The following is a 25,651-nucleotide window of genomic DNA, read 5'->3' as shown; positions in this document are numbered from 1 at the left end:
TCAAAATTTATTTTTTCCTCATAATCATGTTTGGAAAGAAACTTTCACAACTCTAAGTTTATATGCACTTTAAAAAGCAACTTCACTGATATGTAATTAATATATAATGGCTGAATCCACTTAAAGTGCAAATCGGATGAGTTTTGATAGGTGTGTGCGTTAGTGAAACCATCATCATCACTATCATCAGATACAGGACACTTCCATCACCCCACACTGTCCTCATTCCTCTCTGTTCTGTGCTTTTAAATAAATGTTTCTGGAAAAATATTGTTCAAATACTTTATTTTTGGAGCAGTTTTAAAGTTCATAACAAAACTGAGAGGAAAATACAGCGATTTTCCGTTACCCCTTGCCCCCGCCCCGTGCATAGCCTCCCCCATTATCGACACCCTCTTTGCCCTCAGAGGGGTACATTTGTTGCAATTGATGAGCCTACACTGGCATATCATAGTCACTCAAAGTCCATAGTTTACGTTAGATTTCACTCTTGGTGCTACACATTCTCTGGGTTTGAGCAAATGTGTAATGATATGTGTCCATCATTATGGTGCCCGTAAAGTACTTTCACTACCCTAACCAGCCTGTGTGCTCTCCCTATTCATTTGTCCACGATTGGTCTCTGTATTGTCTTCATGGTTCTAACTTTTCCTGAATGTCAAAGTTGGAATCCCACAAAATATAACCTTTTCGGATTGGTTTCTTTTACTTAGTAATATGCATTTAAGTTTCCCCTATGTCTTTTCATAACTTGATAGCCTGTTTCTTTAACATCAAATAATATTACATTACCTGGATGTAATGTACTGTGGGTATTTACCCATTCACTTACCAAAAAGCTTGGTTGCTTCCAAGTTTAAGTAATTAGGAATAAAGCTCCTATAAAATCCACGTTCAGGTCTTTTCGTGGAGTAAGTTTTCAACTCCTTCAGGTAAATACCAAAGAGCATGATTTGCTGGATTCATGGTAAGAGTATGTGTAGTTTGTAAAAAACCACTCTCTTCCAAAGTGCTATGACATTTTGCATTCCCACCAACAATGAACAAGTTTCCATTGCTCCATATCCTCACCAGAATTTGATGTTGTCACTGTTCCAGATTTTGTCCACTCTAATACGTATGCAATGGAATATCACTGTGGTTTTATTTTTTTTAAGATTTTATTTTTTTATTTTTGGAGAGAGGGGAAGGGGGAGAGATAGAGAGGGAGTGAAACATCAATGTGTGTTTGCCTCCAGCACACCCCATACTGGGGACCTGGCCCGCAACCCAAGCATGAGCCCTGACCGGGATTCAAACCAGCGATGCTTTGGTTCTCAGGTCAGCACTCAGTCCACTGAGCCACACCAGCCAGGTCATTGCAGTTTTGATTTGCATTTCCCTGATGACATCTGTGGAGTACCCTTTCATATGTTTATTTTCCATCGGTATATCTTTTTTGATGAGGTTTCTGTTAAGGTCTTTGTCTAATTTTTTGAAAAAGATTGTTTTCTTCTGTTGAGTTTTAAGTTTTAAAAAACATATTTTGGATAACATTCCTCTGTCAGACATATCTTTTTCAAACATTTCTTTCAGTCCATGGATTGTCGTCTCATCTCTTGGGATAGTCCTTCACAGAACAGGCGTTTTTAATTAATTGACTGATTCATTCATTCATTCATTCATTCATTTTTGCAGATTCCAAGTATTTTATTTTGTCCATTAAAACATCGTGCTTGTATAAAATTGACAAACTATGAAATCTAAATGCCTTTGTCTTCAGAAGTAGAGCAAAAATCTTTTGTCAACTGCTGATTCCTACTGTTGGACCTCACCTTGCTGCTGGTGGAAATGGGGTCCTTTCACAGGCTTGAAAAAGAAGCATTTCTGGGGGGGCCCCCCATGGGAAGCTGAGGTGTTGTGGAAACATTTAATGGGATAGAAACAGAAGGCTTAGCCCAGGGAAGTTTTTCATTGTAATGTCATTCGGCTAATCAATTATTCTTTTTATAGATCATGTTGGTGGTGGTGTATCTAAAAAGCCATCACATCCCAAGTCATCTAGGCTTTCTCCTATTGTTATCGTCCAGGCGTTTTTTAGTTTTGTATTTTACAAAACTAAACATATTTTACAATTAAACATATTTTAAATCCATGATCCATTTTGAGATAATATGTGCAAAGGGTGTAAGGTCTGTGTCTAGATTCATTTTTTTAAATTTTTGCATGTGGATGTAGAGATTTTTCAGCACCACATGTTGAAAAGACTATCTTTGCTCCATTGTATTGCCTTTGCTCCTTTGTTGAAGATCAGTTGAGAATCTATTCTGGGCTCCCTACTCTAGTCCATTGATCTATTTGTCTATTCTGCAACAAATACCACACTGTCTTGATGACAGTAGTTTCATAGCAAGTCTTAAAGTTGGGTGGCCTCCATCCTCCAACTTGTCCCTCTCCTTCACTACGGTATTGGCTGTCCAGGGTCTTTTGTCTTTCCACTTAAACTTTAGGATCAGTTTGCTTATATCCACAAAATAGCTTGCTGGATTTTGATTAGGTTTGAACTGAATCTATAGATCAAATTGGGAAGAATGCTTTTTTAATTAAAAAAAATCTTAATTCAAAGAAATTTTAGGCCCATGAAAAAGTGCAAGATTTTTCATAATGGACTCTTATGTACACTTCAATCAGATTTACCCATTCACCCACTCTTAACATTTTGTCACATTTGCTAGTCCTCTCTCCCTCCATCCATCCATGCCTGAATATATCAGCATGTATTTTCAAAAAATAAAAGCTTGTAATTAGCAAGTTTAGAAAATTTAACATTGATGAATTAGAAATATCTAATATGCAGTTCATATTCAAATTTTACTGACTGTCTCAACACTGTGCTTCAAAACAATTTTTTTCCTCCCAAGTCAGGATTCAATCTAGAATCCCACGTTACATTCAGTAATTAATCTCTCTTTAGTTTCCAGTGTTCATCCAGCCACTTCAGGGTCAGCTTGACTTTTCTGATTCCACTCCATCACATCCCTTCTCCCAACATGTCTCTCTCAACTTTTCTCCTTCCTATTGCCAGCCTCTCCAGTCTAAGCCCCCATCACTCCTCACCTGGACCTCAGCAGTGCCTCCTGGTCTTCCTGTGTTCCCTCAGTCCATTGCCCACACTGAAGCCACAATGACCTCCTAAAGCTCAAATCTGATAACGCCACTTCCCAGTTAATGTCTCTTCATTCTCTTTAAAATCTGAGCCACTTTAGCTTCTCATGATCTTTAACAGTCCAGCCTTTTCCTTTTGCTGCAACATTATCTCTCATATTTGCTGCCTACAACTTTTATTTCACTCATTAGACAACTAACAATCCTTAAATATTTTGTGTTCTCTTCTGTTCACAGGACTTTGTGAAAATTGTCCTATTTTCCTCTAGTGCTGTCCCCCTTCAACCACTTCATTTGTCATCACCCTCCCTAGGGAAGCCCTTCCTGATATCTCCAGCTGGGATTAGGAGCTCCTTCCTGTTGCTAAACCGGTGGTAGTGCTGGTCACACTCAGCTATCGTTGCCTGCTTACCTCTGCGTCATCAAGTGAGACTGTGAGCACTTTGAGGGCAGGACTGCCCATCACCTTGCACACTGCGTGATACGTTGTGGATGCCCCAAGAGATTCGTTGAATGAATGGTAGCTATTAATATCAAGTATTGATTTAATGTCATTATTCATTTTACTAACCCAGTATACCTATCACAGTCCCTGACACATATTAATCATTCAGCACATTTAACTTTATTAAGCAGACATTTTTCATTTACTCTACATTTGACCTATTCCAACTTCCTTTTCTAAAGTGCATTAATTTAATTCTACCACCCTTTTATATATATGCTTTATTTATCCTCAACTAACTGAAATATAAAGAAACTAAGGCTCAGAAACTTTCAACAGTTTTCCTGAGGTCAAATTAGTGTCAGGAATTGGGTTCAAGTCCAACTTCTCTTTCCAGTTGAAGAAAGTACATAAGTCCAAGAATAGGAGAAGAATAATATACAGCTTTGTTATTCTCTGTCCAGTCTGCCCCTTATCAGATATATTTTTTAAAAAATAACAATGCCTTTGCTACATTTTATCAGTAAAAAGAAAGTGAAAAGAAGCAGAGCTAAGGAGCCTAATGCTAAGGAGCCTAAAACAGAAGAACATTTATTTCCAGTGCGTATCTCTGAAGTCTATAAAAATGAAATGAAATGTAACTCTGAGAAGAGGCAAATTACAACTTTTGTATGATCAAATCTTTATTGGCAAGCATTTGATGAGCCTCAGAGTTGACCAGAAAAGTAATACAATATCACAGCATTGAACTGGAAAAAGGATGAAATAGATGATGATTTTGACTGTCTCTGCATTGGGATGGAGAATGCTTATGTTACACAGATTAGTATGTGTAGATTGATTAAGTGGCTCTCTATTTGGTGATGTTAGAAAGGGGCAGTGAAAGTATATCAGAATAAATATTCCTCACCTAAAACATTCTCTGAAACTCCGCTACAAAGGAATCCAGTCAAAAATTCCTTTGGATAGGGAGTTTATGCAGGAAATTCTGATAAAACACCTCCAGGAAGCCATGTGAAGAAGAGAAAAGCATTCTGGCTTTTGAGGTCCAATTTCTCCATCTGCTGATAACTTGTTCTGTGAACTAGACAAGTGGCTCTGGCAACACAAACAACAGGGCTGTTTTCTTCTCTGCAAAATGAGGAGCAGGACCACTTGACCTCTACATGCCATCCACAGCTGTGGATCTAGGAGTGGTCAGTGATCTTATCGCTGCAGGAGGCTGACCTGTCCCGATCCCTACCCTCTGGGTTCCCGTGCTCTATCTCACTATCACCAGAGCGGTGTGGACACTGAATGGCCAGAAGTTGGGTAGTAGATTTGTGGAAATTCTAAGAATTAGGGAAACCCCAATTATTCCTATTTCTCCCTGCTCTTTTTTGGCATTTGACAGGGGATTTCTGGAATATTTTGACAGCTAGGAAACATTCCTAGTCTTCATTGAGCCATAGTTTTATCATCTTTAAAGTGGGAATATAAAGTATATACTTATAAGCCTCCATTGCAGACTTCTTTTGCCTTGTCTTAAATTATAGGTGAGGATTTAATGGGCAGTGCGCTTGCCCACTGTACTTAACAGAATACCTGGCACAATGCAAGCAGTGCAGGAAGCTACTTTCTCAACCTAATTTTTCTCTTCCAGAGTGGGCTTCAGATCAAGTAACACCAATACAAACATTCTTATGGCAAAACCAGCCTATACAAACAGGCAGTACCAGACTTTTGATGGCTCTGTGAGCCTAAAGAAAGAAACTAATTATATTTTCCTAAGTCAATCACTTCTCAATAAACATGGCCTTTTCTCTGTAGAACCTGATCTCCCTTCTGTTTGTGGAAGTGAGGCAGCATCCAATTAGAGCTAGGTGGGCTGCCTTAATAAGAAGTCGCTTCTTACTAAGACTCTCATCCTCGAATTGCCTGCCCTGACCTGCTGATACCTGCTTGGCCAAGGCTCTCATTGGTCCTCCCTGCCACCAAGAAATCTTACACGACTAGGGCTAGAGGGTCTGACAGTGATGTCAGTGTCTGTGTCTGATTCTATGTGGCAGTTAATTATAACATTCATTCAGAAAACAATACAGAAACTTGTTATGGTGATGACAGACTCCCCGTGCATGATGCATACTTGCAACTGGAGCATCTGTCTGCACGGAGCCAGATATCAATTTGTTGTGCACACTGTAGGAATAATTGCGATCATACTTCAGGGAGAAAAATATCTGATTTGGACAGAGTTTTCTGTGCCACTGTCATGTTGCATCGTCTTCTATAGAATCACGATTTTCCTCTGATTTATGTGTCTTTTTTCAAGAATGTTGTTTTTCAAGAATTCTGTTATATTTCAGGGACCATGGCAATACTGGCCCCTATTACCCAGGAGTCCTTGAAGGCACTGAGACTAGTAAGAGGGGTGTTATCGAGGTAACTAAGCCTGGAGGCCACTATGGCTTTATCATCTGTGCCGTCAGGATAGGTCCCACTGGAGAGCTTTACTCAAATGTTTGAGCTGCAAAATTTTCAGAAAAAGGGAACATTTGTTTGCTCTCTCTTCTGATTATCCTGCCATCTCCATTCTGCCAATTTCACCATCCCAGCAGATATGCCATGAGGTAAGCTCCAGCTTCTGTCCAATCTTTTTGGGTGAATAGAACAATTCTACAGGAATCCTGTGTTGTTTTTACACTGGAAAAACTGGGGGAAGTTTAGAGGAGGAGAGGGTAATGGTGAAAGGCTTTACCCTCTTTATCAGGCTGTTCTATGAGCCAAGCACTATCCTAGGCATTTTACATGTATTTCCACTGCAAGTACTAAAGGGAATCGGTTGTTTCTCCAAGGGTTATATGGCTTGGGGAGGAAAAGACCAGAATATTTCTATAAATCCTTACAATATTTTCCCCATGATCTCCAAGCCCAGAACCAGCCCTGGGTAGTCACCTCTCTGCCTGCTCTCCATGATCTCTACTCTGTCACCTTGAGACAATACCTTAGAAGCCAAGGTACTTCTCGAACAGAAGGCAGCACCAAGCCTTGGAATGAGGAAGGGGGTTGGTTCAGAAAAAGGAGTTGATTATTGGACCATTCTGCTCACACAAACTTTCTCCACTTATAAGATGTAACAAAAATAATGGTCTGATAGGCTGATAATAGGAATTTTGGACTGGGCTTTTATATAACTATCTCTGTGTGCTGAGGCCCGTCACTTTCCCTCACTAAACTCTAATTTCTTCCTCTTGTGAATTACGGTGGTGAGATTAGATCAGTGACCCTCAGATGGAGAGTGGATAGAATGTATCCCATATAAGAATGGTAATATGGAATTTGGGGAAGATTGGTACAGTTTTGTATTCTTGTTAAATCCTCCCATAAAAGTGATAAGAAAATGACTGATATAGCAAAACTAACTCTGCAGAAATCACATACACTTTATCGACGAGCTCCAAAGAAACTTCTAATGGGCTTGAGAGCCAGGGGACCTCCAAATTGCCAATAACCACTCACTGAAAACTTGACTGGCCATTTGAGGACAGAGGTTGAAACTGGGAGGATGCTTTGCAGCTTCAAATTCACAGGTGAGTACAAGAAGCTCATGGAAAACTCAGATAGTACCAGAATTTAATGGGGACTTATAAACTATTGAAACTAACTAAGCAAATATCCCTTTTAGGGAAAAACCCAGGACTGAGGAGACAATGCTAAGCATAGAATCCAAATTGGGAAGAAGGACAATGGGGAAAAACAAATAAGAAAGTTTATATAAAATGAAAGGAAGAGGGAAAAGTCAGCAGATCTTAGAAAACACGAAGTGATTTTTCTTTTTGGCCCAAACTTCTCACTTCCGCAAAATAAGAGAAGATGGTGTTTAAGAGTTAGGAAGTTAGAAAGACTTTCCTGAACACTTTCCCTTTCTAAGACTATAGTGCTGTGATTTCTAATTCAGGAGCCATTAACCAAATCTGGCTATTTGAATATTAATTAATGAAATTAAGTAAGACTAAAATTATACTGTTTCAGTCATACTAGCCACATTTCCAATGTGGCTAGTTGACCATCCTCCAGCTGGGCCTACTCAGTCCAAAGGACCATAAAAGGTAATAATAAATTTTTGTTTTAAGCCACTAAGATTTGGGGTGGTTTGTTATGCAGCAATAAATAAACGGAACAGGGATGATATACACCAGCCCCCTCATTTTCCTGACAGAAAAATAAAAATCTGGAACAGGGGTGGCTTGGCCAAGGTCTCAGAACAAGGTGGTGACTGAGGCAGGGACAGACTCAGACCTGCAGACCTTCAGGCTATTCGTTCATCACCAAGGCCGTTTGATCTACACTAAAGGCTGCCCAAATTTTCTCTCTTCCCTCCTCCTCCTCCTCCTCTTTTTCTCCTTTTACGTGTAACTTTTCATTTTGATACTTTAAACTTACAGTACAATTTCAAGAAAGTATAAGAAACTCCCATCTATTCTTCACCAAGATGCACCAATTGTTTTAATTTTACCTCATTTGCCAATGTTCTTTTAAAGAGAACATTGTTCCACAGGGAGGCTGCCCACGACACTGATTCCCACTGAGCGGTTAGTCACTGCTCTGATCATCCCAGCAGGAATGTGGCAGGAATGGGCGCCTCGGAATGAGAGGAGTGGAGGGGGAAAAGTTGTGGAGAAAAGAGAAATATTAATAAAGAAGAAAGGGCATAAGAAAGGGAGGGCAGAATCACTCAGGACCAAATCGTCCCTATCAAGACTTTCCCGAGGAGCAGCTCTCTAAATGGGCCTGATGTGCTGAATACCTCACGGCTGGCGGCACAAGTTTAAACCTTGCCGCTGGCTGCCTGACCTAGAGTGAGTTTCCTTTTTGTCCCCGGGCTTTGGTCTTACCTTTAATGATAAACTGGATTAAATAAGTCAATGCGTGTGCAAAGGCTTTCACAATTGGTACAGAATAAAGGAATTTTAATCACCTGTATCTGGTAGAATCACCTGGGCAGCTTGTTAAAAATTCTGATACTATGACCCCATCTTCACAGATTTTATTGAAATAATCTGAAGTCCAGGCACTGCAGTTTTCAAAGCTCCTGGATAATTTTTAATGTGCTGCCAAGGCTGAGAACTGGCATCCTGAGTCTGCTTAGAGTCTTGCAAACTTTCTGCCCTAGACACCCTCTGTCTTATCCCCTTTTCTTCCTGTGCTACATTCTCACCAAAGTCACACCTTAGGTTGAGGAGTAGCCCCCCTTCTGTCCCTGGTGTGCTTCATCTTTATTTAATCATCTCATTTCTGTATTGTCCATTTCTGCATCCCGAGAATCTGCACCAGAAAGATCGCTTTCTGGAAGATCTTGCAGATTCTCAACCTCGCTGTCACTAGTCAGAGTCTTGTCCTTGTGCAGAGGCTTTCTGTTTCCGCCACGGAGGTCACCAGCTGCCATTCTTCCCCTCAAGCTCTTTATATACCTAATTATTACCACACAGATCTGTATAACTAAAGATTGGCAGGAATTGTGACTCATATGCAAATACCTTTGAAAAGTGTGGGAGGGATTTTATATTCCTTGGGGGTCTTAGCAGGGCAAAAAATAATAATAATTTTCCAGATGAGTATAACTTTTTTAATTATAAAAGTATCTTTTTCTGGGGAATTTATTTTCCATTTTTTACTACAAATATCCCAGAAATAAACTATTTACTTTATCTTGATGTTATTTATTTATTAATTTTTTTATTGCTTTCTATTATAGTTGTCCCATTTTCTCCCTTTAACTCCCTCTCCCCATTTCCACAGTCAATCCTCACACCGTTGTTCATATCCATGGGTGTTCTTTGTCTAATCCCTTCACCTTCTTCCAACCTGAAGTTTAAATCTTTCTTTCCTTCCTTCCTTCCATCTTTCCTTCCTTCCTTTAAGAAAAAATTATCCATGGCACTTGTTAAAGATAATAAGGCATATTTTATTTAGTGGGTGGCTATTGCAATATTTGTAGGGACCACTCCAGTGGGGTTTTCAGTAGGGGGCAGAGATTGGACTCAACTCTGAATACAGCCAAGAAAAGTGGGAACTTACAGTGAAATGTAAGGCAGAGGTCAGCGATGGAAAATTACTAAGAGAAAACCTCTTGGGCAAGGGGGAGATTCTGATGACAGGCCAGAGTGATGAGATTACACCTGGGGAATGGCGGAGGATGAGAAACCTGGTTAGACATGGAGGGAGATTGAATATGAAGGATGGGGAACTCTCCTTGACAATTTGCAGGATACTAGAATTGGACAATGTAAACACAGAAGCCCAAAAGTCAGGGCCTAGTTGACAAGAGAATTCAGAGGAATCTCATCAGAGTTTGGTCAAGGAGAGAATCTTTGTCACCTTCTTCCCTCTCCTCCTTCTTTCCTCCTTCTCTTCCTTTCTCCCTACAAAGCGTGTATTGAGCGCCTACCATGTGTCTAGTGCTCTGCTGGGCATGGAGAATGCAAAGATGGGTAAAAATGTGTTCTGCCCTCTTTGGAGCTCCTGGTCTAGGAAGAGAGAAAGACAAACATAATACAATTTGAAAGATGTTATAACAAATTTACACAAACATCTGCATAAACATTTACCTTTGTTTGGGATATGTACAGGAAAGAGGCAATTTTATCTGAATTTGGAAGGGTGGTCTTGAGGTTTCTTCAGGCAGAGAATGGAGGAAAGACATTCTGAGCAAAGGAACGCTATGTACAAAGCCCAGGATGTGTTAGGAGAATGGCAGCGGTAGTTCAGAGAACAGAAGGGTCTTGGGGGGGAAGAAAAATAACGAATGAGGGTTTTTTGTTTTGGACTAGCTGGTGGAAAAAATTCTTAGGGAAAATATTCATCTTAATCCACTTTGGTCCAAGGCCTGGTTGGACCCCGTTTTTTCAGGTTCCCTAAACTATCTTTTTAGCATCTATAAAGGCAATCAGATTTGAATTTCTCTGACCCCACCTCCTACTGCTCACTCCTGTATTCACTGTGTTCCCAGCACACAGGCCTCCTTTGTTTTCCCGACTGTGAACTCATTGCTCTCTCAGAGGGAGTAGCTCTGCCTTGGAATCCCCGGATCTTCACATGGTTACCTTCTTTTTGTCACTCAGTCTCAATTCAAGTAGCACCACCTCGTAGCAAGACTTGCTGACCACTCACTCCCTCTGCAGTTAACCCTTTGTGGTGAGCTCACCCTGGGAAACTTTCTCGATAGTAGTCATTATTACATACATTAATCGTATTGGTTTGCTTGTTCATATACTTATTGTTCATCTTCCTCTTCTAGAATATAAACTTCATGCAGGATAACTTTTCTCATTTTCCTGTTGCATCCCCAGAAATTAGCCAGTACAGGGCACTTGGTAAGTATTGAGCAAATTCACTGAAGAAAACAAATTGGCACATTTAAAAAAAATTTTTTTTATTGGAGCGATCCCTTCCCAGGGACCAGATTACTCATGTCCTTTATCCCCATTCTCACTGTCAAGGTATCTCAGAGGTAAGCTCAGAATTGTTATTGATGGGCATGGAAAGAAAACAAAAAGAAATTGAGAGCCCTAAGGAATACCCTGGCTTGCTGAGGCCTGCTAGCACTACCACGGAGAACCTGAGTCCTCCTACACCCAGTGTGCGGGTGTCTCCCAGATCCTCGGTTTCTCTGCCTCCAGGCGATGCTGGAGGCTCCTCTGCCTCCCGGCCCTCATCTTCCAGTTTGCCACATCCCAACCCCAGGTAGCTTTTCTCTTCAGCTCTGTCAGTTCCATAGTCAGGCTGCTGCAACTGTGAGTGTGGAAGGCACCTTGTGTTCCCATTCTCAGGAAGGGAGCAAAGGGCGAGCAGGTTCTGTGCCAGGTGGGTAGGTGACCCTGGGTTAGAGGAGGCAAAGGGCTGGAGTGAAGACACGAACCAAGAGCAACTATAACCTGGAGAGATTTGGCTGCTTCGTTAGTTGTTTCTAGCAAACCTTGAGGGTTTTCAGAGTGTCTTTTGATACATTTCAAGGTTAAGTAAATTCTACTACTAATGAAAGCACTTTCCAAACCCCATTTTCTTTAGTTAAAAAGGAAATCAATTCAAAACGTCTTTTACAAAGAGTAAAGCAAGTAATCTAAAGGATGTGTTTACTTTATCCTGCCTCCAAGGAAGGAAGACCTTGCGTCAGCTAATGACAGAGTCATCTCTTTCTGGACCTTGAGTGCGCATGAGTGAATCCTGGAGCTAAGGACAAATTTCCATTTCAGCCTCCTTGATGGCCTTAATTACCTGGTGGAAATCACGGAAGGTGATGCCAAGGGGCATTTGAACCTGTCATTTTCTTTGCTGTTTTGGGGATTCAGATATTTTCATCTCTAATGTGGCAAAATATTCAATCAGCTTAAATTACACATGAATTACAGATCAAGGCAGCGAGATGTCAGGAGCAATTCAATACTTTTTTTTTTTTTTTTAATTTGGGAGACTGAAAGCCAGCAAGCTAAAAGTTTAGAAGAACTAGATACCAATTAACTTTGCAATATGGGAGAAAACAAGCATAAAAGTGAGAAAATTTTTTCTCCTTGGCTGTGTCAATTTCTGGGATCACTAAGCAACTTTCATTAGTAACTTTCTGGCAATACTTAACAGACAGTTTTAATTTCCGATACCTGCCTGGAGTTTCTGTCTTCATTTTTAAAAATAGGTGTCAGGTAGCATGTTGTATTTGTCACTTATTTTGTGATTGTGACACTGTTTCCACTTCTATGTGTCATTCATTTTTCAGGGGGGATCTTTGTCAGGGTAAAATCAACTCTGCTGAGGTGGCTTCTGCCGTTTCTGGTTACCTTATGTGGTATAATTAATTCTGGGAATTCAGGAAGCATTTATAAAATACCCACTATGTGACAGAAACTGAGCCAGGGTCAGCATGAATGAAACATTGGTGCAGCATGCAAGGCACTCCTAAACTCTTAATGTGTGGGTCTGATTCGAAGTAGAAGGGGCTAGGGACCCTGGAAGCGATGCTAACTGAGGGCTCCTGATGGGAGCAGGGGGAAAGGAGATGCATTATACGTCAAGAATCCGAGGAGAAATCAGAAATTATTAAGGATGTGTTAGAATTCTATGTATATACAAATAAAATAGCAGGAGAGAGTATTCTAGAGAGAAGAAACAGCTTAAGGAAAGGCATGAGGTTGTTCAAAGCAACTGAGTAAGCTAGTGTGGTAAGCTAGTGTGGTGGAGCCCAGGCTATTTATGATGCAATGGACAGGAGGTGCTGGGTGAAGGAAGAAGGAGACAAGAGCATGCAACGGGGTGCAGCCAGGGTCCCCCTCAAAGTGAAGGATTTGAAAATGGGGTCCAGAACTCGGGGTGTCCAGGAATTATAAAATAGAGGATATCCTCACCCCCACAAGTTTGAACTGGGGGATGGGACACAGGGAGCATGGCCATTGAGTTATTTTGCATATCAACAGCTGGCCAGCTTCATACCTGATATGTAAAAACGGTTATTTTACATATCTATAACGGCGGGCTAGGTTCATAGATGTGTTAAGTAGCTGTGGCCTTGTTTTGAGCCAGGGAGTTGGGAGCGAATCCTACCCCTGACTAACTTCGAGGCAACTCCTCTTAGTTACAGCGTGAGACCTTGGAGATGATTAGTTCAATGCCACAGGGCCACGCCTGCCTCGACTAACTATGGCACCCAAGAAAGGCTGGAAAAATATGGGAATGCTGGCAGTTGTGGTCGATTGTGGGAGGAGTCGGAAATGGGGTTGTAGGGGAAGATTAGCGCTGGGATTTAAATGCACGTGAGGCAGCCATGGGGGTGGGGCTTAGAAAGCAGGAGAGACAGTACAGGACTAGGGATGGGGATGATGAGAAACCTTGCAGGGAAGGACGGGGTGAAAGGACTCAGGCTGGTGGGCCATGAGAAGGTGCCTCATGGTTTTGGATTAAGAACTGGAGATTGCAGTGACCCAGCTGATGGTACTGGGGAGCCACAGGAGGCCAGCCAGCCAAGAACGGATGACTGAGAGGAACTGGAAGAAGTGAGCTGCAGACTTCTATTTTTTTTTCTCTCTTCCTGAGATAGGCTATCCAAGACTGGGCGGCCAGGGCAAAGAGGGGAGAAAGGACTGTGTGTGTTTGAGGGTGTTTTAAGGGAGTGTGAGTATTTAACAGTGACATTAAGTCATTCCTCTAAACCTGTATAACTTTTGAATAAATAGTTCCTTGCCTCTTCACCAAATTCTGGCACCGAGAGCCATGATTCCAACTCCCTGGCAGCAGCAAAGAATCCACAGTGACAGAGGGACTCGTAACCCCTGGTTTGTTCTGTAACAAGCAGAAGACAATAAACTTCAAAAGGAATCATGGAAAACCTTAAAGGACAAACTTGGTTGATATTTAGTAGGCAAGAGAGAGCCACCAATGGCTTCTGAGCAGAGGAATGACAGGCAGAACCTTTTGGGGAAGATAATTTGAGCTGCAGTGTCACCGGGGCCTGGGTCCGGCAACGTCTGTCCGAATGGTGTGGCGGACACGCTCTCATTGCTGACCCACCTTTGGTCAGCCAGCCCATTAAGTGGGGGCCACTAGGAACACAGAGATGCATAATCAACTCGTCTCTCTTCAAAATGTTCACAAAGGATGAATGCAATGCCCAACTAGCCTTGCTTCCAGGGACTCCTGCTCCCATCACCAAGGACTTTCTGACTGTGTCTCCTCAGCTGATAACTAATCCTTAGACAAAGAGTGAGAAATTCTGACAATCACCCAGATTTGCTAAGACAAAACAGCATGATACTTGGAAAAATGCAATCGGAGACTATGACTTCTTTTTATTTAAATAATTGCTAAAGACAAACACCAAAACCTAACTTCTGTAAAAGGGACATCACCTTTATCTCCAATAATTTGGATTCAGGAAATCTGAGTTCTAATTCTATGATTTATCTGCTGTGGAATTCACTTTCCTCACTTGTAAATTAAGATAATATCTAGTCTTCTTAAAATGAGATCTTGGATATTAAAGTATCGAGTCAACTGTATTAAAAAATTATTGTAAAGTGGCCAAATTTTTGGTAACATTACAACGTCATTGTAAAATGCATATACCAGGTGATGAATTGAGTTCTCCCATTCCCTTGCCACACTGTTCAGAAGCTCAAAATGTGATACTTGTGAACACCCTACTAATTCTAACAAATTGTATCTCTCCAAACAGACTCTCAGTCCCACACTAGCCAAGGCACGAGGCCTGTCATCACACAATGCTGAGAACGCTTCCTGGCTCAGCGTAGCCACTGAAGAGAAATCGTCTGAATGAAATAAAATATTAATGATTACAAGTGCCTTGCTCTTCATATTAGATGCTGTTCTTTTATTTCTGGGCTTTTGACTACTTAATTATCAGCCTGCATTTACATTAAACTGTTTTACATTAAAAAAATATTGAATATCTACCATGTGGTGGACATTATGTTAACCGCAGAAGAAAAAATGGTGAGAAAGAAATGACTAGGTGCCCACTTTCATGGAGTTTATAATGAATGTATTTGTATTATACAAGCTTCTTGGATTCTATCTCTTGCAAACTAATTCTACACATTATTATTTGTATTAAAATTATTTAAAATTAAGTGAAATTTGTGCCTTGGAATCATTTGAAACATCTTAGGGTACCTCAAGCTGAAGTGAAAAAGAACTTTGTCATGAGAATTGATCATCATAGTTTAAAAAAATTATAGTACAACAATAATCAATATTCACACCACTGATCTTTAAAAATAATTATATCAAGAGGTTCTTTTCTTAAAATGAATTTTAATTACCAACAGAGTCTTTAATGGCTGAACTAACATGAAAAATTGAATTTTTGAAAATCAGCTTGTTTTTGACATGAAATTAGGTCAGCCAACCAAAGCATGAGCACGCACAGGTGCACACACATGCGTGTGCTACATGACACTACAGAGCCAGTTTAGTAGTCATTCAAGGTCAACCAAGTGTTCTGTACAGTAAATAAAAAATGAAACAGAGAGTTCCAGAAAATGAAAAGGTATGAACTTACCAAAACTATTCATCTGCCAAGACTAAATAAAAGATTGGTGATGAACTTGTCATTAAAAGAATGTCTGCTTCTAGTGATCTATTTTCATCTTTTTTTTGGATTGACTTCTGACTTACTTGTGCTATGATCATAGAATGTAGTCTAAAATTCCTTAAAATTTATCTGGGCTCCGACAGTCTCACACAAGGTCGATTTTCTGCAAAGATTTTATGTGCGTCCAAAAATGACGAGTATTCTCCCATGTCTAGATATGGGTATATGTTTTTAGATGCTTGCAGGTTTAGAATTATCTTTTTGAGAAATCAAACTTTAATAATATTTAATAAACCTCTTTACGTTAGTAATACTTTAAACAGAAAGTATACCCTACTTGACATTCCTGTAGAATTTTGTTATCCACATATTTATTTTACTATCTCTATACCTTCATGGTTTAGTTGTATCTTCTTATGTACTGTAGCAGCTGAGTTTGTTTCTTTTAAATCCCACTGAAAATCCCTGTCTTCTAATTAAAGTGTAGTTTACCCACATTGATTGAAATAAATAATATGTTTGAATTCATTTTTTATATTAATCCATACTTTCCATTTTTCTGCTTTTTGAATGTTCCTTTTTAATATCCTTTTCTTTCTATCTTTTGGATCAACTCTGCCTCCCACACACTTCATTCAACTTACTTTCCTCCACCAGTTGAGAAGTTTTACACCCCATTTTTCTGGCTACCCTTAAAATTTTAGCCTGTCCCTTTAACCTAAAGTCCAAAGTAAATGGCATATTTACCTTCCTTCTCAACAACAAAAGAAAATTAAAATACCTTGAGGCAATCACTCTCTTTGCCCCCTGTGCCATTGTTGTACAAGATATGAATTTTACCTTGATTTTTTTTTAAAACACAGACTGAACTATATTGCTAATATTTTTTACAGTCGATATCCGTTTAATTTTAGCCACAAGTTCACACTGTTGTTTGTTTAGTATTCCTTCCATTTCTTGGACCTTCCTTCTGGGAGTCTTCTCTTTTTCCTAAGAACATCATCCAGACATTTCTATAGTGGAAGTGTGTTGGAAATAAACTCAGTTTTTGTTTTTCTGAAAATGTCCTTATTTCTCTATTTTTCTTGATAGGTGATTTCACTACCTATGCGAAATTATTTTGACAGTTTTTTTCTCTTAGCACTTTAAAGATGTCTTCCAGCTCTGATAATTACAGTTGAGAACTAAAGTATCGCTTTTGTAGATCATCTTTTTTCCCTCAACTGCTTTTTGGACTTTTTGTGTTCAGAGTTCTATAGTTCCTCCACAATGTGTCTCAGTGCAGACTTTTTTTTCTTTCTCTCCTTGGGATTCACTGGGTATTCTGAATCTGAGTGTTGATGTCTTTCCTCACATCCAGGGAACCTCAGCCATGAATTACCGTCTTAAGTATTTCCTTTCTTCCATGCTCTTCTTCTGAAATTAGGATGAGTATATTAGAGATTCATACGCTATCATCTGTGTGTCTAAATTTTTTAACTTGTCCATCTTTCTGCCTCTCTATTCTGTTTTCTATATAATTTCCTCAAATTTATCTTAGAATTCAATAGCCCTTCTGCTATAACTCATACTATTTAACCCATCCATTAATTTTCTATTGCCAATTTATATATTTTTAAATCAGGTTTATATATTTTAACTAGGTTTATATATTTATAATTAGGTTTTCCCTCAATTCTATCTGGTCAAATTTTATAATATTTATTTAGCTTAATGCCCTCTTTTAGTATGTTAGGCATTTTAATTACATTTATTTTGTATTCCATTGCTCATAGTTCCAATGTCAGCTATACTGATGGATAAGCTAATTTGTGTGATAGTAGGTTTTGCACATACATGCATGTCCTTGAGTGTTCTGTGCAGAAATCGTTTGAGCTTGGGTTTGAAGTGTTTTTCTCCAGAGAGAGTTGTGTTTATGCTCCTCCCAGCCTAGAGGCACTGCCAGCCCAAGACCACCTTAGACTAAATGTTTAGCTTGGGGTTTTTTGGTGCCACACAGGTAGGGTAAATTCTGACTCCAGATCTTCAAACACTGTACGAGTTAATTCTGAGAGGAAAGTTTTATTTTTCTTTCTTTTCTTCTCTACCCAAAGTCAAGGCAGTTATAGTATATGTTTTTCCCTGTGTACGTTGTGCTGGTTTCTCCTGAGGGAAACCCAGGTTCATGTGGATAGGGTCTCTAACCCTACCCCCACCCTGCCCAGGCTCAGACTTTCTCCCGTTGGAAGCTAGAAACCAAGCCACCTGGGATCACAGCGTATGCAAGGCCAAACTATCCCCAAAGATCCATACTTTCTTTCATGTCTGCTTCTTGACTTTCCCAATAGCTTATCCATGCATCGACAAAATATATGCTTTTTATATTTTAAGTGGGCTATTTCACCTATTTTACCATCTTGCTGCTCGACCTTTTCCTTAAAACCTTTTTTCCATTTCATTCCCCTCTCTGCAGAGTAGTAAATAAATTGCATTTATTGTAACACATTGTTAAGTTGTTTGCCATTTGTTACACAGAAATCATCTACCTTATGTATCTTTTTAAATTGATGTTCTGCCCTAGGTTGACACTGCTGTTGGGGTATCCACTGACGTGTGTTTACCCTGCAAGCTATTTTCTTTGATTAACTCCAGTAAGTGAGTTCACAGTACAATGCCATGTACCTAAAAGACAACTGCTGTTGAAGATAAACAGTAGTGCTTCATGATAAAAATGTAGCCTGGGATATGCAAAACCAGTCTTAATCCCAATTCTAAATTCTATATCCCCACAACTTTAAGACAGTTTTGCTACCATCATTTTTCCATTCTGTAGAAGATTTCAAATAAGAATTCGGTCCTGGAGAAGGACATGCAGGCCTAGAAAGGAGCCAGCAAACATTTTTGGAAAGGCTACCCTCTACAAGGAGTGATGCTCTGTGTTGTGAGGATCAGGAATGAGCAATAAATAGCCTCTGCTCTGAAGTAACTTAAACAGACACAAAAGCTAGAAAACATGGCCTCAAAACACCTCTTGGATACATTTTACTCACCTCTCAGCTCCTGTAGGAGGAAAAATGTACCTGATAGATATTAGGCAGGAAATCCACATTGTGTACTATCAGGAATTGCAAATGGTCTACCTGGGAGATCAGAGGAGCCTCCGGCAAAAGCATGATTGCAGTGGGGACATGGACTCATGGAGTCGAGAAAAATTCCAGCTAAATGGGGTCTACCATGAAGGCTCACACTCAGTAGTAGGCCCAAAAGGGAAGGAACTAGGTATATGAAAAAAAAAAATCACGGGGCTGTACATGTGTTCGCTGCTCTAAATGTGGCCATACCCCAGAGGCATGGCATCGAAATCTGAATGTCACCAAGATCCCCAGCAGATTCACAGGAAGATTAAAGTGTGAGATGCTGTAATAGCACAACTAACTGTTCTGATTGAATGTAGACTGAGTTGGGGGTAATTTCAGTGCTAAAATTTGACTCTCCCAAGCAAACAAGGACTCTGATCACCCTAGAAGTACCACAATAAACTATCCCAACTAGTTTCCTCAGGGGGCCTAAGCACCAGGCAAGAGAGAACTACATGTGAAAACATTAAGAACTCTATTCCTGGAGGTTAATGAGCAGGAAGGAGACAGAGTGTCCCTATTTGTAGAAAAGAGCTTTGGATGTGGAAACAGGGAGGCAACACCAGAGCGCCAATTGGAGGTGGGAAGAGCAGTTTCCTCCAGCATCATTTACCTCCCAGGTGTGAGTTGTGACCACCTTGTGAAAAGCCTGGGCAGCACCAGGGCATGGTGGATGCAGAGCCAAAACAGGTCACTTGGTCTGCAGGAGACAACAGGAGTGCCTTATGTGAATCAGCATGGCCAGATGATCAGAGGTGGTCAGCAAGGAGGCACTCCCCACAGACAGACAATGGCCAAGGGAGTGGAGAGGGTAGCATTGGGAGCAGAAATATCCAAAGGAACAATAGACTTATAAGTGAGTAGCAGCTGACTTATAAGTGAGAGTCAATATCCCCTCTTTGGTTACTAGAAGGTCCTAAGACCAGAGAAGCTCTGAGGACCTGTCACGTGAAAGGCAGGAAGGCCGGGCTGCTCTTGGGTTGAAAAGCCAACCATGAAGGGAGATGTTGTTATCTACCACCCAGAGGTTACTGTTGGGAGTGTGATGTGGTCATACCTTCCACCTGTTCTCCCAAAAGTAATTTTTTTGCTTAAAAAGCTAAAAACCTTTGTAAGGGAAAATACGAATTAAAAATAAGAGCCTGAATTCTCCCTGTTGGAAGCAATGGAAAATACTTCACTCCTTCCTTCTTCTTCTTCTTTTTTTTTTTTTTTAGTGCATTTACCTTAGAAAACTTTTAAGTACTTTTTCACATCTTCAACAAGTACCCTTTGGAAGACTGGGCAGAACTTTTGTCAGTGTTATGACCCAGAAATCACTTTCTCAATAACCTGGGAACCATCTTTTTGATATTCAGACATCAAGGGAAACAACGCCCCTGTTCCCAAGTGAGGAGCGATAGAGCCTAATTTCAGTGGTGCCATGCTCCAATTTACACAACTACCTCTTGTCATAAAAATAGGAGAATTTTGTTCCCTTCCTGATAGAGCCCATTAGCCAACCAATTCCCATAGTAAAGCTGGAAAAAAACTGTGTGACACAAGGTGCCGTCAAGTCCTCGTACTTGAGGACAGGGCTTGTTTTCCTTGAGAACATGGGTGTAATGGGTGGTATGTGCCTGGCTGTGTAAGGGGTGAGAGTCGTTTCTGCTTTGCACTTAGCCGAGTCTGTGATGCACAGCACATGGTCGAATGCTAATTCTATGATAAAGGTGTTTCCTTTCTCTATGGCCTTTGTGGAAAGGTTTTCTGGGTTGAGAAGGGGGTTGGATCTTTAACAACTTTTAAGTAGTATGATTCACAACTAAACTTTTTAAACACGTCCGGGCCTGCTGATTTCCTTCACTGAGTTCCATGTCCTGGCACAAAGTCCTCAACAGCAATGCCCTGTCTTAGCAACTCCTTCCAGGGCACAAGCACACCCTCTCTCTGAGACACTGTTCACGGGCTGAGGCAGCGATGGAGTCTGAGCTGGTAGCCAGACTGCATCCCAACACTTGCGCACACAGGTTTCTTCTACCAACAACTTACAGTCTCCATGCTCATGACAGCGTGCTGAGACCCAAATATGTCCCAGTCACCAGGTTTGCTAATTCTGAACCCTGACGGAATTATTTTGTCCTTTGCTATTTAACGAAGACCACATCTCTAAATATTTGTGCCCATTCATATACATAGGCAATAAAAGGTAAGTAGATTAACCATCAACTGTATGATTTCTTTACATTTATACAGTGATTTTTTTTCCTTTATCAAATTTATTCACATGTGTTATCTCATTTGAGGTTTACAGACATCGAGTAGGCAGGGTGGGTACTATTGTCCCTGCATTTCAGGAAAATGCAGAGTTTTGATTAGTGTCTCAAGGATAAACTGAGTTAAAAGTCCACCATGCAGGTCTCCTGACTGGTCCCCAGGCTCATTCCACATAGTCACCAGCTGCTAAGTGTTCAAGAGTGTTTCAGGAACAACTCTTCACAAGTTAAAAGCAGCTCAATAGTGGATATGTGTCTCAATAACGATGAATCAGAAGAATGGAAAATCCAAGGGCATTTGAGCTGTTGACAAGATGAAGTTTGGGCTCTGCTGGTGAGCAGGGATAGGTTTCTCAGGCTCTTCAGTGATGGTGAGATAGGATCCAAGGTGATTATTTTATGTTTCTTTTATCTTGGCTGAGACCTCGGGAAGAGGTTAAAAAGCTGGAGAAAGTTTCGTTATTCAAAAAGGAGACCTTTCCCCCTTTTTGCTTTATTCTCCTCTTTGTTTTGCATCCAACTTTGTTTTGCTAGGCTTTCAAGAAATTAATAGTTCAGCTGCATTCCAGCCTCGGAAACTGGGCTGGAAGCAGCTGTTGGATATTTGGTCTGTCGATTAAAAATGCTACTGTTAGAAACCTTTTGCAAATTAAGACAAACACCATGTCCGTTCCTGCTCTGCCAGAGGAAACACTTTTGCCTTTTCAGCTCGAGTTAATTATCCATACCTGAGAAAATTGCCAGTGGAGATCGTGATCTGCCTGAGGTCTCTGTGAGCTATCTTCCAAAACTTTCTGTTCTTAGCTGTCTTTCTTACCTGGAAAAAACTCAAAGAATTTCTACAATGCATGGCAGACCAAAGTATGAGAGAACAAGTTTCCTCTTTATGAGTGTGTCTTAGCACATACATTGGGATGGCTGTATTGTATTATGCCAGGGATCTACCCCACAGCTTTTGTAAAACTGCTTCTCTGGGGCATGGGCTGGAGCCCCACCACCCTGGACAGATATGGTGGGCAGAGCTGATCGTCTGAATCAAGGAAGTTAGTTTTGCCTTGTTAAAAACTATTCTGCAACTGAAACTTAAAGTGAGAATTGACAATGTAGAAGGGTTTAAGGAGGTTGTATGTGTCTGAACCAGTAAAAAGAAGGAAGGGAGGGAGGGAGGCAGGGAGGGAGGGAGGGAGGGAGGGAGGAAGGAAGGAAGGAAGGAAGGAAGGAAGGAAGGAAGGAAGGAAGGGAGAAAGAAAGAAATTGTATCCTTAATGTTGATTTGGCTTACTGTGCATGATCTGAGTCCTATTTATCTCTGTATGCCCAGCCCTGTTCCTGGCAAACAGTAGGCCTTGATAGGGGTTTCCTGTTGAATGTTTATTGGCCTGGGAACATGTTCATGGAAGCTGGTTTTGTAATACACAGCCAGGGAGAAAGAACCCTCGGCAAGACTAGGACAATTGAAAGGCTCCTAGAGAGATGCATTGGAACTTCGTCTGCATTTAGACTGTGACTTTACAGAGTAATGATCAGGCCTGCTGGTAACTGGAGAATAGAATGAGAGAACATAGAATAAAGTGGATCTTAGGGATGGAATGGGATTTACCAATATTGATGTTCCCCCCTACCTGCAATAACTCCTGAAACCCTTTGGGGGTAAGGCAGTCTCTTTCGGCCAGTCATATCCTCATGCAAAGCCTTGGAGACTTCCTGCTTATTTATTCCTTTACCAGTTTGACCAGAGAACTATGGTAGCAATGCAAGACTCAAAGATTTGCACAACAGGCTTTGCTCAGGCAAATACTTGATTTCCTGGAAAAGCTGCCTAGAGCCCCTCCACCAGGCTGAGAATTGGGTCTCAAACAGGTACCCGATGAGAATGCACAGAACACAGATCACTGCCTCTGACAACAATGCAGCAGCGGGAGATTGAGTAGCTGTTAGGTGGCAGGTCTTGAGGGAGGGTGGGGATCAGAAAGATTGGAAAGGAGGATAGCTTAGTGGGGGGTATAAGGCATATACCTGATAAACACAAAACAAGGTGTAAGTAAGTGCCGTGAGAAATATACAAAGAAAAATTACTGTGAAGTTGTAGCCAGAGGGGAGAGTACCTCCGAGGATTCTCAGGGGATATCGCATTTCAGATAGGCTTTAAGTGATGGGTAGAAGTTAGACAAGCTTTGGGAGAGACAGGAGATTTCAGACAGAAAAAAGAAATTGAGTGAAATTACTGAAGTGAAAAAGCACCAACTGTGCTTGGTGTAGGTGAGTGGTTTCATTTGGCTGAAACATATGTAGGACGAGAGAGGTTATTAGGAACCAAGGTTAGATGGCTTTAAACAAAACCAAAGGCAACCAGGCCTTACGTGGAGTCAAAATGAAAGGCACGTATGGAAATAGTGGCAGGTCAGCATTTTCACCCATAGACAGATTATCGGAGCTCCTAAGAAATTCACAGCACTTTGCCAATGAGATTTTTTAGCAACTTACCTAATTCTCTGCCAAGAAGAGTAGGGACTGTGGATAAATATTTCTTGTTTCTGATGAAAAAGAAGTAAGGTGATACTTGAGCATGGAACACTCGATGCCAGTTAATAATCAAAGCAGAGCTCAGCAGTGAGACTTCACAGCCCCATTTCAAATCATATTCTGTTCTTTAGGGAAGTATAAACCTCCTTTTCAGATATTCAGGCCACACAAGCAACCACTCTGTTCCTGAGTGACACTAGCACTGGAAGTCAAGTCCAATGTCTAACCATTTTTAGGGCAGACTCTTGGGCAGTGGAATGAGGGCAGCCTGACTTAGCACAATGGCAGTGAGATTGGAGGAAAGAAAACAAATTCGAGAGAGAGTGAGAGTAGGCTTCATAGGACTTGGAGACTTAGATGATGGGAAGGAATGTTGGGGGTGCGTGTCAGTTCAGGATTTTCAGGAAGCAGATATCAAGACAGAGTGGGAAATGCAAGAGATGTATTGAGGGTAATCCCCATAAGATAAAGAGGAGAGGTAGCAGGGTGGGTAGGGAAAGCCTTCAGACCATGATGAAGATCTGAAATCTGTGAAAGAAGAGAAGGAATGAAGGATGGTTGGATAGGAAGAGACTCGGATTTTCGTGAAGCTCTGAGAACATTTTGACCAACCCATCAGACAGCTCTGATCCCAGGATTCTCCGGCATGAAATTCCAATTGGGCAGAAATGGTGAGGCTCTTTCATGGCTAGGAACTGCCAGAGGATGGACTCAGCTCAAAGGCTGTGATGGTTCTAAAGACAGTGGAGGCTAGCTGTACTTTTTATAGCAGACTGTCTCTTCAGGGGAGATTTGGAAGGGTCTCTTTTCATGGCTACCACAGAGGGTGAGGGGAGAGAGAAGTCGAGAATGAATCCAAAGCTCCTGGGTGGGTGGCTAGACACTTCCTAATATCATGAACACAGTTCAGAGAAATGGTCTGTGGAAGAGCTGTCTTTTCCAAATATGTCTGACATAAACTCTGCTGGGAGGCAAAGCATGTGACAAGGTGATACTTTTAAGCCCATGATTTCATAATAGTCTTCCTCTTGGACTGTCTTCAAGCAGCATGTGTCATGTTATACTCTGAAAACTACTGCTTAAGCCTCTTCTCAGGTCATCCCTTCCAGAAAGCCAATACAATCAACCTAGGACCTAAAAGTTAGTTGATGGAATGCTGTTGATTCCAAAGCCTGTGCCTAATATATCATGGCTTTTTCTTGAATTTTTTTTCCCACCAATTCCTCATGTGCTTTTCTCATTTAGGGTTCTGTCAAGCTCCCTGTTATAAAATTTAAAGTCTTCCTTTCCTCTTTAAAAGATTGTTTGCAACTTTATTGAGGTATAAAAGATGTGCAATAAACTGGTTAAACAATTAATGTGTAAAATTAGACATTTTTTGACATATGTGTATACCCTATAACCACATCACAATTAAGATTATAAGATTCACATTATCCCACAGAGTTTCTTCATCATATTTGTAATATATCTTTCTCTCTATGCTAACTTATAGGAATCCATTGATTTGCTTTCTGTTACTGTAAATTAGTTTTTATTTTCTAAAATTTTATACAAATGGGATCATGCACTATATACTCTTTTATATTTTTGGTCTGGCTTCTCATACTCTGTATAACTATTTTAAAATTTATCTTGTGGCATGTGTTACGTATATTCCTTTATATTGCTGAATATTGTCCCACTTTGTGGATTTGCCAAGAATTGTTTACATTGGCTTCATGATAGCCACATGGGTGTACTCTAGTTTTGCTCTAATATATGGATCTTGATTTCTTATCCATTCAGCTACCCTATGCCTTTTGATTGGTGACAGGTACACGTTTATTGCCATTTTATTTTTTATATCTATGTTCCTCTTTCCTCTTCTTCCTCCTCTTCGAGAAGACCTTTAACATTTCTTGTAATACTGATTTGGTGATAACAAACTCCTTTAGCTTTTTTTTGAGGGGGGGGTCTGGGAAGCCCTTTTATTTTTCCTTCATACTGATAGCCTTGCTAGGTAAAGCAGTCTTGATTGCAGGTCCTTGCTTTTTATCGCTTTGGATATGTCATGCCACTCCCTTAAATGTTTCTGTTGAGAAATCAGCTT

Source organism: Desmodus rotundus, chromosome 2 (assembly GCF_022682495.2).
Source record: "Desmodus rotundus isolate HL8 chromosome 2, HLdesRot8A.1, whole genome shotgun sequence".
In the NCBI taxonomy this organism is placed as follows: Eukaryota; Metazoa; Chordata; class Mammalia; order Chiroptera; family Phyllostomidae; genus Desmodus; species Desmodus rotundus.
This window is presented reverse-complemented; position numbering follows the sequence as displayed.